The 15,785-nt window shown below is 43.0% G+C and overlaps 1 protein-coding gene across 1 annotated transcript in view; it reads right to left on the bottom strand.

The window, feature by feature from the left end:
- Positions 1 to 15,785, bottom strand: part of DTL (denticleless E3 ubiquitin protein ligase homolog) — an 89,965-nt gene that overhangs the window by 1,892 nt on the left and 72,288 nt on the right. The window lies entirely within an intron of this gene.

Raw genomic sequence — 15,785 nt, forward strand, 5'->3', positions numbered from 1 at the left:
TAACTTACTCAGATTTTAGAAGAGTAGGTATTCTTGCTTCCGTGTGGTTGCTTAGGTGGTATTAGGTAGAGGAGGACTGAGCCTAAATCCAAAGAGACGTTCGCGGCGTTGTATTTTCCCCTCAATGCCCGCAGGACCTCGCCCAGTTCCCCGAGAGTCGTCCTCTCTCAGAAAAATGCGGGTCAGACCGCTCTTCAAGGCTTCATGAGAGTTCCTGGTCCCCGGTCCACTATTTAGCATCCGGGTAGGGGTGCAGGATGCATCCCAGATTTGAACATTTCTTGGGTTCCTCGGGAGCCCCCGAAGAACGTGGCGCTCAGTCCAGCGTCTCTAGCGGAAGTCGTCCCAGAGTTCCCTAATCTTGATGAGCCTGAGGGCACTTGTGGAAATTTGAAAATGGCTAACTGACACCATCATAAAATGGCTGTCATGCATGGTATATCCACCCCCAGAATAACTGCTATGAGGGCTTGGGCCAGTCACAAAATATTTGGAGGTGCCAAACCTCCTCTTACTGTAGAGATGGCTGTTTCTCAGTGGATGCTGTCTGCAGACACAAAGATGATAACTCCTGGCTGTTCTGAAGCCTCTTAGGCGCCAAAGAGATGGAAGAAAGCCAGAATTGACTCTGTGCTTTGGGGACGAAGGGAGCATGCACCAAGAAATACATAGTGCAGTAGTATTGGTGAATCATGTGATATACCAAATTGCTTGTACTTCAAAAACTGTGACATCTCTTGGATTTTTGTTTAAAATGTTTTTCTTGAATAACTGTATTTGTTAGGTTAATCAAGTTACGTAACATTTTTGTCTATTCTTCGGCAACTGGAAGTATATATGTTTTTAACTTCTAGGGTAATCTTAGTGAGACTTCCCTATTTCTTAAATTTGAGTTTTGGCAGGGCCACAGAATCCCTGCAAATTGTGCTGGCTATTTGGCTTTCAATATGCATGAGTCCTTAAATAACATAAGAACAATTTGTCTAAGACCATCTATTGTGTCTCTTGCATCACATGATTTGAGACCGGGAGGAGAACTGAGATCAGGAGATAGGGCTTTAAGTGGGGGCTCATGATTTGTCTTCAGTTTGCACTGGACTGAAATCCATTATTGGATAATTCAGTCACAAGGAAATTGTTTTAGCAGAGTAGATTTGTTAATTATAGTTCTAGTTCTCTGTTTTTATCCTTTATCAAAATCTTTTTTTATGAAGTGCTCAGCTATCTCTTCCACCTTTCTCGTACAAATATGTTTCCTGATATGATCCTGATTGCTTACATTTACTATAAAGTGAATTTATTTTTTACTTCATTTATACCCTGCCTTTCTTCCAACACCACATTTCAAAGGAATCTGCTTTCTTCATTGTCCAGCTTTCACACCAATACGTGGTAATGGCATGAATTAACTTGATCTTGTTTGCCAGTGACATATCCTTACACATAAGAATCTTTCCTAGCTCCTTTATGGCTCCACTTCCCAGCCTCAGTCTCCTTCTGATTTCTTGGTTGTGGACTCCCTTTTGGTTGATGAAGAAAGCTTCTAGTGTAGCCTTTTCCCTGACATGCCAGTTTTCTGTGTGTATGTGTCTAGGAGTATTCAGTCATATCAGCCTCAACTTCAGTGTAAAGTGGTACAGAGGTTTACCATTTTATCTTCTGCTTGTAAAGTGATGGCAGCCTCAACTCTGCATAGTCAGATGTGTTTGTGGCCATTGTGTTTCAGTGGCTAGAGCATGAGTTAAGTTGTGGGAAATCTAGATTCAGACTCTCAACTGCAAAACTTATTTGGTGCGGGGGAGCTTGGCCCAGTCTACCTAACAGTCTACCCTACAAGGCTAAAATCCTGCTTTAAGCACTTCGGGAAAAAATTGACATATAAATGTGACAAAGGATTATCCTTAAACCAGGAGATTAGAAATAAAATAAATAAATTCAGCAAATATTCAAAAGTTATTCATCCTGTTATATTACTTGAAAATGGAAAGTACATGAAATTCTTTAATTACTGTTAAATGTTTGGGTCTGCAGGAATACAGCAGTTCTGTAATATGCAGGTTTGCTATTTGGGGCATGATGGGAATACAGATACTGCAAAAAGAAAATTTAATCTGTCAAATAAGAGATTGATCTACATACAGAAGAGTTAGAAACCAGGAGACTAAGAGACTGTTACTAATGCATTACAAGGCAATGCAATCAATCTAGCAGAAAGTTTACCACTTAGCATCCTGTCAGCTTCTTAGCAGGCTCTTGGCATGAGTTAGTACTTGCTAGAAATCATCTCCAAGTGGAGCGCTTGATTGCAGGCAGCCAGTATTAAGCAAAAATAAAAATGATACGATGCAAAACAAATGCAGTGGGTCTTGCTAATCAAATCTCAATCATTAGATTGTGCCCAATCTCATCACCTTGCATATTTACCCAAAAGGACAACTGCTGAATATACAAAAAGAACCCTCCTCCCTTAAAAAAAATTATTGATACTATTCCCAGAGGGAAAAAGCATTAGCCTTCTTTTCAAGTAAATAAGTAGTTATTCCAGAGAGAAGCCAGTACCCACACTTGTATTTCACACAAATATATCAGTTTGCTCCGTCAGTGTAATTTGAGACTATTGGAAATTGCTCACCAAAGCTTCTTGTCAAACCATGATTGCCCTTAAACAACCCTCTTACCAACGTGTGACTTCCCCTTTGTTTCCTTATTTAGAAATATTACCAGGACCTTAAACCATCTCCACACCCTATTTGGCCAGTCAGAGAACATACCTTGGTCACACACATTCCACTCTCAACTTTAAGCCAGGAAAGAGAAGAAGAGTTGTTTTTTATATGCTGATTTTTCTCTACCAATTAAGGAAGAATCAAACTGGTTTACAATCACCTTCCTCTCCCCACAACAGACACCCTATGAGGTAGGTGGGGCTGAGAGAGCTCTGAGAGAGCTGTGACTAGCCCAAGGTCACCCAGCTAGCTTCATGTGTACGAGTGGGGAAACCAACCCAGTTCACCAGATTAGAGTCTGCTTCTCATGTGGAGGAGTGGGGAATCAAATCCAGTTCTCCAGATTAGAGGGTCTGACTAAGTGGCTGCTGCCAATTATAAACAGCTCCCTTGCTGAAGATCTCCTTCCTCCGGCCATAAAAGGCAGTAGTAAGGCCATTAAAAAGCACTGGGCGATCCTCTCCCCAATGCTTTTTAATATCTACATGTGCCACCTTGCCCAGCTAGACCGGAGTTTCTGGCTGGATTGCCATCAATATGCAGATGACACCCAGCTATATCTGTTGATGGATGGCCAGCCGGGTGCCATCCCTGATATTCTGCTAGGTGTCTGGAGGCTGTAGTGGATTGGTTGAAACAAACCCGCTGAAATTGAATCCATCAAAGACGGAGGCTCTGTGGTTGGGTCAGGGGCCCCCAGGTTTGGGACATCAGTTCCTAATTATTAAAGATGTGCAATTGATACTAACTCCCATCATCAGGTGACTGGGTGTGATTCTGGACACCTCCCTTTCTTTGGAGTCACAAGTCATAAATATAGACAAGATGGCGTTTTTCAATCTTCTCCAGGTTGGACAGCTGGTCCCTTGCTTGTCCTGCCCAGACCTAGCCACAGTGATACATCACCAGTCAACTCTAGATTGGACTACAGTATCTCACCCTATGCCTGGCTACCCTTGAAGCTGCTTTCAGTTGGTTCAGAATGCAGCGGCATGGGTCATTACTGGGACCCCATGGAGAGCGCACACACGACCAGTGCTTTGGTAGCTGCACTGGCTCCTACTTGAGCACTGGATCAGGTTCTGGGTTTTGGTGTTAACCTTTAAAGCCTTAAATGGTCTGGAGACATCGTACTTGGGGGACTGCCTCTCAATACACCCCCCCCCAAGGGCATTATGCTCATCTGGCAACAACTTACTGGTGGTCCCGGGCCCAAAAAAGTATCTGGTTGTCCTCAACTAGAGCCAGACCGTTTTCAGCTCTGGCCCCAGCCTGGTGGAATTCTCTGTCTAATGAGGCCCAGGGTCTTGTGGGACCTGATTCAGTTCTGCGGGACCTTCAAGACTGAGATATTCCACCGGCCTACGGTTGAGGACAGCGACGGTTCCACTCTAGTTGGCCTCCTTTCCCCTTCCCTGTTCCTTTTTTCTCTCCCCGCCCCTGGTTTTTCTCCTCCTCCCCCTCCTTTCCCTTCCTTTTTAGTCCCCTCTGCTTGCTCTCCCTATTTATTCTATTGGTTTTATAGGAGCACTGTCTGGTGTTTTGCTTTCTAAGGTTTTAATTGTTGATCTATGTTGTAGATCTTCATTTTAATTATCATATTTTCTTGTTAGCTGCCCTGAGCCGGACTCAGGTTGAGATAAAAAATAGCTTTTTGATTGATTTAATTCTATCTCTAGATGTAGGTGATTTTGATTAGCCTCTTTTCAACCTACTATCTCTAAATAAAGTCTTGAGAAAAATGATAGCTAAAAGGTCCAACTTTTTCTTGGATGAAAAGCGTGGATTTCAAGCTGGTTATGGTACAGACACTGCTTTAGTCATCCTGTTAAATTATCTGTGCTGTTCTACAGACAAGGGGAGTGTGTCCCTGTTGGTTCTTCTTGACCTCTCCGTAGCATTTGATACCATGGTATCCTTCTGGGCTGCCTAGCCAATATGAGCCTAAGCAGTACTATCCTGCATTGGTTTTGATCTTTCTTGGAGAGCAGGTCCCAGAAGATGTTGCTAGGAGATTTTAATTTGCCCCCCTTGACCTTTTGCTTATGGGGATTTGCAAGGTCCCATCTGCTGGGAGAGAGCATCTGGGGTTTAGAGTACAGTGTCACCAATATACAGATGACATGCCGTGTCATCTCTCTTCCCCCTCCCTCCTTTCCATCTAAGAGCCAGCGTAGTGTAGTCGGTAGGAGGGGGGGACTCTAATCTGGAGAACTGGGTTGGTTTCCCCACTCCTACACATGGAACCTGCTGGGTGACCTTGGGCCAGTCACAGTTCTCTCCAAACTCTCAGCCCCACCTCCCACACAGGGTGTTTGTTGTGGAGGGGGAGGCAATTGTAAGCCGGTTTGAGTATCCTTAAAAAGGTGGAGAAATTTGGGTATAAATACCAACTCTTCTAAATCCAGGGACATGACGGAAATACTGAACCAGTCTGTCGGCAGTAAAGGACTGGATTCTTCTTTACCATTACAGTTGAGAGTGATCCATGCCTACTCTGAGTGGGCTGGTTGACTAGAACCTGTTTGTGCTGTGCAATGTGCTCTGCAATATTACTCACCTTATCCTGGAAAAATGCGCCTTCAAATATTTCTTCATAATAATTCCCACCCCCACCCCACTCTTCTCCTGTTTGTTGCTTTGGGTGTCTCTCTCTCTCTCTTTGTCCCCCAACTGAATTTAATACTGCATGCATAAAGTGGGATCTGGCACACAAATGCTTAGGCCACAATGGGGGTTACCTCATATATTACCAGCAATGTATTAAGAGCTTGAAAATGTTATTAAAAACATCGCTTTAAAAGGGTTTTTGGATGCCACGGCTAAAAAATGGTTGGAAGACGTCTTCACACCTAAAGGGGCCAAACAAAGTGCAAACAGTATTTTTTATAACGTTTTCAAACTCTTAATACATCGTTGGGAATACATAGAAAGTGCGAACAGTATTTTTTATAGCATTTTCAAACTCTTAATACGTTGCTGGGAATACATAATGCGGTAACCCCCAATAACTTCCTTCAAGGTGCCACGCTCCACTTAGTTATTTGGGCTGCAGCAGACTAATGCAGCTACTGTGCTGAAATTTTTCTTTAACAGTGCTGCTGGCCTCAATTGAACCCATGACTGGAGTCAGCAGACTGTTGCAAAACGTTTCAACAGCTGTCCTTTTGCACGTAGAAGAAAAGAATGCAATGCGAATCACTTGGATCACTATTGGTCTTCCATATTATTTTAGGCTGCAAAACGAGTTTTTCAGCCGCTGGCTGGCCAAGTGCCTTCCACAATGAATCCCTGTCCTATGCCTGTATTTACCTCCAGAAAGAAATGTTTGAAATGTTGCTTTCTGAGAAGACTTTGAAATGCTGCTGTTTTAAATGCTTTGAAATCTTGCTGTTTTAAACATTCAAGAGATAAAAGGAGGACAGGGAAAGAGGCTAGCCGGATCTTGTCAGATCTTGGAAGCTAACAAGGGTCGGCCCTAGTTAGTATTTGGATGGGAGACCACCAAGGAATACCAGGGTTGCTATGCAGAGGAAGGCAATGGCAAACCACCTGAGTTAGTCCCTTGCCTTGAAAACCCCATAAGGGGTCACCATAAGTCAGCTGCGACTTGACTGCACTTTACACACACACAGGGGAGGAGAAAAAGGCTATAAACAGCACCTGCTTGAGTAGATTTTTCTGTTTATGTTGCTTTTGCTGTGGACAACTCTTAACAGCTCTTTCAAAAGTTCTTATCAAAATGAATTCTTTCCTTTCCATTTTTCTTTCTCAGAAGCCTAAGGTTCAAGTAGAAACCAGTTTTGTCTAATCTAATCAAAGCTGCAGCATATCCTGGAAAAGACGCAGGCCAGAAGTCTTTCCATCTTGGCCTGAAAACCATCTCTTCCCCGCTCCCCTTTCTTTTTTATTAAATGTCCTTCTAGATGAAAAGGTCTGGAGAACTCAAAAGTTTACACACTGTTTTGTGAATACTTTGGTCCCAATTAATAGGTGTTTACATGACTGTTGTGTTTCGATTTTTCCATAGACCAACACAGCTACTGGTCTCAGTTGTCAGCGTGTCTTAAATGTTAAAATGGTACGTGCTCGTGCTGTCATGCAGGGATGGTAAAGAAAGCAGTGCTATCACAGAATACCTGATCTTCTTGCAGAAGCATGTGCCACCAGGTCCCCCAGAATAATCCCCCTATTTCTATTCTGCTTGTAGAAGGTGAAAGCACCAAATATCGTTTTTTGTTTAATCTTCCTTTGGCATAGACCTGACACAATAGTCGCTAATATACCAACCCTGCAATAAACTCCCTTAATCCTGTCCAGTAAACACGGCCGTAGTTAGCATTTTTGGGCTACAAATTGTTCTTTTGTTTTGCAGGCTTTACTTGCTGCGGTTTTATTTCATGTGACTGTGCTATTTGTGGAGGAGTAAATATTGCCGGGGGTCTGTTTAAAAAGGCCAATGACCTGGATTTTTTTCCCGTTTGAATTATCTCCAAAAGTCAGACATGTTTAACCACTGATCTTTTCCTTTATAGCTGTATTTTAACACTATGGGTGTACTGTATGCTTAGGAGACCCACGCTCAGGCAGAGAGGAAGCCTTGTTTAGATCTATCTAATTTGCTTTTTCCAGTTCTGGGAGGAGTTAATTCCTATGATGATTTTTAAATTGCCAAGAATGTAATGTAAAGAGTAAAAATTACATTAAGTCAAATGTGCCTGTTGGGAAAATGTCTTCATTTGGTAATTCCTGTCTATTTTCTGTTTATTTTTTTCAGAAACACCAAGAATTATATTAAAATAAAGTGAAACTGATTTTAATGAGAACTGGGCTTATGGTAAATAAAGTAAAATCAGCTTGTTGCATAATAACCTGAAACCAAATTTGTGTGAATACCCAACAAGGCTTCAGTGACTTCATCATGCATTTATTTATTTCTAATACCTAACAATGTGCCAAGTAACCCTTAAGGGTTGTTGCCACAGTGTACAACTGGTATATCTACTGTAAGCAATGTGATTCTACAGTGAGAGGTAATGTATGGCTAATTGGGAAAGTGCTTAATATAAATTTTATGTACTGTTAAGATAATGCCCACTGACCAACTCCTGTGCATAACATTATATGCTTTACAATGTGTTGGCTGCTTGTCAGATAGCTCTGCAGACTGAAAAATTATTCATGTTGATGTTTGATAGGGCAGATAAGCTTTGTAGCTTAGAGGTCACTTGTGTTTGTGTGCGTGTGTTTTACACTGTCAGGCCAATTAAAAATTCTGTGTCTAAGTATTCGAATCTTTTAAATGCTAAGATATGCTATGCAGTTCTGAATTCTTTAATCTAGATGTTTGGATGAGGGTATTAAAAGTGATATAGAAATGCTATGTTAAGTGTTCAAAGCATATAAATTGCAACCATTTTTACAGCAGTCCCTAAAAGCAGGCCAGTATTCTCTCCATATAGCTGACGGTGGGGGCTGAAGCTGAATGATACTGGCTTGTTTATCATTATGTAAGATTAGAACCAGGGTCTTTCCTGCTCATAGGTCAAACTCATTGCAGCAAAACACTGTGTGTGGAACTGTCATATAAAATTACAGGCCTGGAAACCTTAATTGGAAGAATACAGCGATGCAAGATGACTTCTGGCTTCAGAAGAATGAACTGTTAATAGGGTTGCCCGGTGGTGGTGGGCAAACCCCTGGCAATTCACCCCTCTGCCCATCGACCAGCTAAGGGTCAGCGGGCAAATGTGCACGCGCACGTACACATCGCGGAACGTCACTTCCGGTTTACAACCAGACGTGCCGCCTCACGTGGGGCCTTATACCACTCAAACTCCCAAGTTTGAATGGTAAAGGGCCGCTTGCGATGCGACACTTCTGGGTGTAAACGCATTGCAAGGGGCCTTTTACCACTCAAACTCCCAGCGCGCCATCCCCTCAGCTCTGCCCCAAAAGCCTCCTGCCGGAGGAGAGGGGGGACCTGGCGGCCTAACTCTTAAGAAGACCGAGTCTTTCAAAAATAGCCATTACTGGTGTTTGGTGGGGCAAAAAAGTTATTTATGCTCAGAGTTAATTGTAGCCATGCACTGGAGATCATTCTACCATTTGCCTAGACCAGGTTCTCAAAATGTATTGCACTGAGGATTGCTGTGTTCTGTTCTTTTGTGGATACTTGGAGGATACTTGGCTGAATGAAAGAGAAACTGCAGCATTGCGCACACAGTGGAGAAAACATGCATACGGTGGGGGTGGGTGAAGGTGTTCTTTGAAGCTTTTGCTGAAGCCCCTGATATTGCTGAAGAAACAAGTTGTTTTTGAGTTGAATATTTAAATTGAGGCAAAAGCCATAGCAAGCTGGAGCCAGCAAGCCTCCATACCATATGGGTAAGAGCATCAGGATTCTTGTGCTCCTGCTTCTACAGATTGACCAGTCTAAAGCATCAAGAGAGCTCTGCGTAGGTTCCACAAGCTGTGGGCTGGCTAACAGCATCCCTGACCTCAGTTCTGCAGTTGGCTCATTACAGGTGCAGAAGTCTGCCCACCTTAAGTCAGATGCAGCCCTGGAGCCTGAGGCAATACCTCTGCCAGTACCACATTTACCAATGTTTATCGTCTCCCTGGAATTTAGATGACACCGATCTAATTAAATCAAACAAAATATTTTGTTAGGGATATGCAGGATTTATTGTTTTCTCTATTTTTAGTGGACGAGGAGGACTTTTCTTTAACGGTTTCTTTTCCATTACTGAATTCAGGCATATTGCTCTGGCTGCAGTCAGTGCCTGCCTTTGTACCTACAGGTCTCTCAGGAACCCTGCAGGAAATGAATCTGCACTGATCTCAGGGCTTTACTAAATGTTACAGAGAGTACATGACTGCCAGTGTCTCCCTGGTAATGTCTAGTAAAAGAAATGTTTGACATGGGGTAGCCATGGAATTGGTACAGGGTAAACGAAACACTGGACAGTGACTCCTTGTCACATGCCCTTTTACTATATATTTATTTTTATTCATATACTGCTGTTCTCCCCAAAGAGAACTCAAGGTAGCTTTCAACATCATTCCCATTTTAGGTGAGGGGGAGATCCTGACGCTGGGGTACTTCTTCTCCCATATTCCCTGGAGGCACAATATTAGGTCATTCTTACCGCCCCTGAGGAGAGGGAGTACCCCTTTCTTCAGTTCTTCTGCCTCTTCTGCAAACTCCCAAGTGCCTTTTGTTTGCAGAGTTCCTAGGTCTAGTTTTCTTTCCCTTATGTACCTTTAGTGTGTGTTTTTTTCTATAGTCTGTTCTTGTTTTCTTTATAAAAGGCTTTCTGTTCATTCATTCTCCTCTCCCCATCGGTTTGAAAACCCCTTATATTTGGGATCTTAATCCTGTGTATACCATGGTCCCGATTCAGACCAACACTCAAAAGAATGAGGGCAAATAAGGTTCTAAACAGACAAGGGTTTTTATTTAATTAACAGAAAAGAAACTAAATTAAGTGATTTGCAGAACAAAATGGAGGTTTACAGAAAGAAAATAAATGCAATGGTAAAGCAACTCAAAACCTTTCCCTAATAAACTACCTGCCTATAAGGAAATAAAACTGAAAGGGTGAAAAGCAGACATATGAGCCTGATCTTGGAGAGAAGGGGGTCTTGGCTACAGAAACTAGGGCTGAGGGGTAACTCTTTATAGCTTTAGCTTGGAATGAGTAAGGGATGGGGTGTTGGCTTTGGAATGTGGGAGTGGTAAAAATTCAGTCTTTCTCGGGGATGAGCAAATCTCCAAAGAAATCTTTTGTCTGTATTGTGGAGGGAAGTTTTTCCTTTTTGCATTTAAAGTGTCAAGGAATGTTCCCTTGGGGAGATTGGGAGGTTAGATATATAAGTATCTGTGGCTGGGCTACTTGTCATGATTTAGGAAGGGCAGGAACCTTCCTAGCCAGTTGAGTTGTGGGACAAATGGCTGGAATTGGCCCATTGCTTATTGTTTTGGAGATCTGGGTTGTTAAGATCAAATTATCTGGGAGGAGGCTCTGAGGTCCTTGGGGGAAATGGTCCTCGCTCTTAGGGTGGGTTTTTGCATTACTGATAGAGGAGCTGCCCTGCATTCCTTTACCAGAATGACTCATTGCCATTTGGTATTAGTTTAATTCAGGCTCTATCCTTTATAGGCCCACATTGAGGGGTATAAAATGGGAATCAAATATAACAAAAATGGGGAGGGGGGTCTCTGTGGGGTGAGTGCCTTGTGAGCATCAATTCAGCTGGCTGCGGGGATTTTGGCACCAGAAACCAAGCACCTTGCTCCAGCTATTGCCTGTGGCCTGCATGAGTGGCCACTTCCCATGCTGCCCAGATGAAAGCCATTTAGGAAGTAGTGAATGAGCAGGGACGATCCATCTTCCCTTGGCCTCTCAGGATGAAGGGAGGGGTGTGTGAGGCCTTCGTTGCCGTGGCTGGGTTTCAGGAGTGGCTGACCAAGTTCTTTAACAATAAGGTGGTCAGAGAATAGTAATCCCAGGGCAGAAAAATCTCAGATCTTCATATTCCCCCCCCCCCCGCATCTCATTCTCCTCCATTCCTCCTAAAAGGCAAGCCACCCAGGGGACCCTGGGTTAACTTGCAGGCCAGGGTCAGATCTCCAGATAGGGTTGCCAGCTCTGGGTTGGGAAATTCCTGGAGATTTTGTGGGTGGAGGGCTGGGTTTGGGGAGGGGATTCCTATCTCCCCACTTTCATTTTATCCCTATAACAACCCTGTGAGGTAAGTTAAGGTGAGAGAGGATGTTTTGGCCCCAGGTCACTCAGGAACCTTCTGTGGCAGAGTGGGGATTCACAATGGGGATCCTAATGCAGCCCTTCAACCACTTCGCCACACTGGCTGTCCACAGAATTGCAGTTTTGTGGTAGCTGTGAAGTTCCCTTCTGAGACCGGGACTGTTACCACATACTGATCTAGTTGAGCCAACCCACTTTTTACACTCAGAGCTGAGTCTACTTACAAAACATAACAGGGAGTCCAGATTTCACTTTCAATGTTTAGCTAACTATCTCTGCCACATATTTAGCTCAGATGGTAAAGACCATACCCTCAAACTGGAAACAGCGACTGACGTGGGCCTAAACATTGGGGGTTTCCTAAGTTGTACTTTCCAGACTCCTAATAAGACAGCAGAAGCCAGGCAGACTGATGCTTATTTGACCTTAGACCAGAGCTTTTAAATCCCTAAACCCAAGTGAGTGAGGTTTTTTTAAAGATTATTCCGGAAAAATAAAACAAAATTAGTATATAACCACTGCAAAAACTGCCATGCTAGTTGCGTTGCAATAGATCATTTTAATTTGTTTTAAGAAGGCAGAGTTACAGCGTAGGCAGCAAAGCAGTGGTCTGTGTGGGAGATGTGCATGCCACCACACTCCTTCGAAGGAAGAACACACCCTTTGTTTAGAAGGGGGAATCATTTAATTCCAGCGGTCTCATGGGTGAAGATGGTTGTGGGCCAATCTAAACATGTCTCGGGTCCATTTCAGATTAAACAAAGGGACTTCAGTGGTGAGACGTCATGAGCAGGAAGAGGGGTGATAAGTACTCTTAGGAAGCACCTGGAGGGGCTGTCTGGCATGGTGGCAAATGTTGATAGCTCATTCCATGCAAAACAGTTTGGATTCAAAAAGTATAATGGGGAATTGGAAAGTGGTCCACTTACTTTAAAAAGGGGATTTTTTAAAAAAATGACAGGTTTGTCTCCCTGACTTCTGTGGCAGGTGGACTGGTGAGAACAATCAGCCTGGCTTCCACAAAAAGAAATCTAGTCCTGTTAACCTTCTGGCATCTTAAATCTCCCAAGCCCCTCCTAGGTGTCAGCTTCCTGCTGGGGGTGTGAGCTGACCATTTCATTGTCTCTGGCCAAGGAGGCCATCCCCCCCCCTTTTCCCTCCCTGCCTGTTCTCTGCTGAGAGAGATTGAACAACCTTTTGGAACAAAAGATGAAGGTTTTGGTTCCGCTCAAATTTCCAAATTATAACATGTTTCTTCACACTGAGGTTTTCCAACAAGGTAGGTTTCATTGTCTCTAAAAGGAGCTTAAGAAAATTTAGCATTTGTGGGTTAACTGGGAAAGTCATTTTATGGAAAGAAACAGGAAGCCTTGGCTAAGAAAACAGCTTCCCAAACAGAAGTCAATTGTAGTATCTTATTTGGAAATAATTAAATCTGAAGTGCACTGTGAAGAGCTCTGAAAAGATTTCATCAAACTGATGAATGGACCCCCCCCCCCTCCAAAAGCAAGCATTTGTTTAAAAAATGGAGTTTATAAACTGCAACATTTATACTAGTAAAGGTTTTTTTCTTATTAAATCTCAGGGGCTGCCAATGAAGATGATTTGCTGTAAACTCTGAGCAGACAATGCATAATTAATTTATGGAGTTGTTACCACAAGATATAGGGAAAGCAGTTATCTTAAAAGGCTTTTTGCAATGGAAGTTGAAATGTATCAGTGGCTCCGTCACACCTGATTTTTGTGTGTGTGTGTCATGCCAAGTGAGCCTAGCTGTTTCAGAAACCTTTTCCAGCAGGCTGACTTGTTCTATGTGGCTGGTTTGCTTGTTTGTTTATTTTAATTTAAACCTTACTATCCCACCTTATCTCCTTGGGCTAAAGGCGGTGGTTATGGAATCAAAAGTACAGAAAATTTAACCAGCTCTTTCATTGCTGTCTTATCATACGTGTGTCTGATTTCCACCCTTCCTACCAAGGAGCTCAGGGAGGTGTGCGTGGTTTCCCACACACACACACACTGTCTTTACAACAACCTGTGAAGAGAGTGACTGGCCCAAGGTAAGGTGGTGGGTGTGGGCTGAACCCATGCTTTGTTAGTGTGACACCACACTTCCTTTTACTCCATGGACTTTAATTGTGGATTATATGTTTTGATGGAGAGCCAGCGTGGGGTTGTGGTTAAGAGTGGCTGACTCTAATCTGGAGAACCGGGTTCAGTTCCCCACTCCTCCACATGAAGTCCCAGATCACAGGCACCCTGACTAGCCCATGGTTCTTATGTTCTAATGCATGCTTTTGGCCTTGGGCTAAACAGGGCATTTCAGTGGCAATTTTCATTTATGTTTATCCATCAGTCTGCCTCCGTCAGATACAAAGACGGTGGGTTGGTTTTTAAAGGCAAATGGGGCATCTGAATGAGGAGTGCAGGATCTTTCTCTTGCCAGTGGCTTATTTTTCCAAACCAAATAACAGAAGTGACCTTGGCTGGACAAAGGGAACCTGGGGAGAAAGGGTACTTGCTTGGAAGTAAGAGGCTGGAATGGTTTGCTTGCACTACCTGTTTGCTGTTGAAATTGAACCTTGCTACTCCTTTCTACATGTGGACCATTTCTGTTACTGGAGCTTGGTTGAAGAGAACGCCAAGGAGGTAAGCAGTAGCGAGGTAAGATAATTGGCGTATGCCATGATCATTGCTGAAACACATGATACACAACAGCTGTTTAATAAGCACATGGAACTGCCACTATTGTATATAGTCTTGCCCTCAAACAGGCAAGTGTCTATATGCATATTAGTAGGCAGAATATGAACACACACCAGCAATTTCAGGGTTAAAGCACCACGTGTTACTCTGGGCTAGCCCATCATTTTCCAGTTCATCCCTGGCTCTGGAGTATTTGCTCTGCGTCTTATGAGTTATGAGGGAGGAATGATACCTTTATCTATACTCCAATGTGTTCACAGTTCCTGCATGTACCAGAACCATTTATTTTCTCACGCTGTGTACTAAAGTTCCCTTGTATACTTAAAATGTACTTAGACAGGTGGTGGTAGAATATCAGCTGAGAATCTAAATATTTGGACCTCCATCGATGTAACAAGCTGAAGTGTGGATATATGGTAAAGAGGTACGTGTGGGTTATCTAGGTGGAAAGGTTAAGAATATTTTGAAGGGAAGTCTTCCAAAATGGTGGTCTTGTCTGTCACCAGGACCCCACTGCCTGAATGGCTTATTTTTTCCTGTTTGCTTCCTTGTCCCACTATGAGGGAATACATTGTACCTATTTATACATGATAAACTCTGGAGGGAGGATATGCTTGTTAGAAGCTCACCTTCTTGGAGCTGGGCTTTTAAAAAATTCCTTCTGAGGCATCTGAATTCTCCATACAGTGATATTGCCTCTACAGAGAAGATGGCCGGCCCTGGGCCAAAATAATGCTTCACCTCTCCTTCATGTCTTTGGTTCTGAGCAGCTGTGCCCCTTGCTTACTTGTCACATTATTTGATGTGACTTAAGTAAGTGACGTCTCTTGCTCAGTTTGAGGCTAATAAATGGGGATTCACAGGGGTATGTTACTAAACAAGCATGTGCAAGTCTTCACTGAACTCTCAAATTAAATTAACCGAAGGCATTCAGCGAATGATAAATTGCAATGACTGCGTGCATGCTACTCCCTTCAATCTCTGCCAACATTCAGAAGAAATCCAAAGGCTGTTCTTCATGAATTGTTCAAGAGATATGTCTGTAGAATAGAGTTGATGTGCTTCTCAGTCAGAGCTTAAAGTCCCTTCATCTGACTTTTGTTTTACACTTGCTTATTTATGGGATAAACCATAAGTGAAAGCTCCAAAAATAGTAATATCTGCTCTCTTGTGTAAATCTGTCAGAGCAGCTATCATATTCTGTTGCTTCTAAGAGGGCTTCTTAATTCATATGCTAAGCCCCTGTCCAGCACATTTTTGTTAATAATTCTCACTGAATAACTTCTTAGAAAAATGTACCTGTATTAAAATATACGTGCTCTGCAACATTTTTGGCCCCATGGGTAAGTTCTGCGTACAGTGGGTATGGAATTTAGCTTTGAATTTTTGTGCTATTCCCTTACAACAAGTAGTGTGTAGGCTAAAGGGGGTGATCTAGGCATGTGAATGCTTATATGAGGAGTCTCTTAAGATTGCTACAAACGAAGGGTGGATGGATCAGGGAAGCAGAGCATACATGTATAGGTGTTCACACACACAAACTCCTTATTCACAACAGGACAGTTTTATGTGTTTTAGCTGT

Source organism: Euleptes europaea, chromosome 7, assembly GCF_029931775.1.
Source record: "Euleptes europaea isolate rEulEur1 chromosome 7, rEulEur1.hap1, whole genome shotgun sequence".
Taxonomy (NCBI): Eukaryota; Metazoa; Chordata; class Lepidosauria; order Squamata; family Sphaerodactylidae; genus Euleptes; species Euleptes europaea.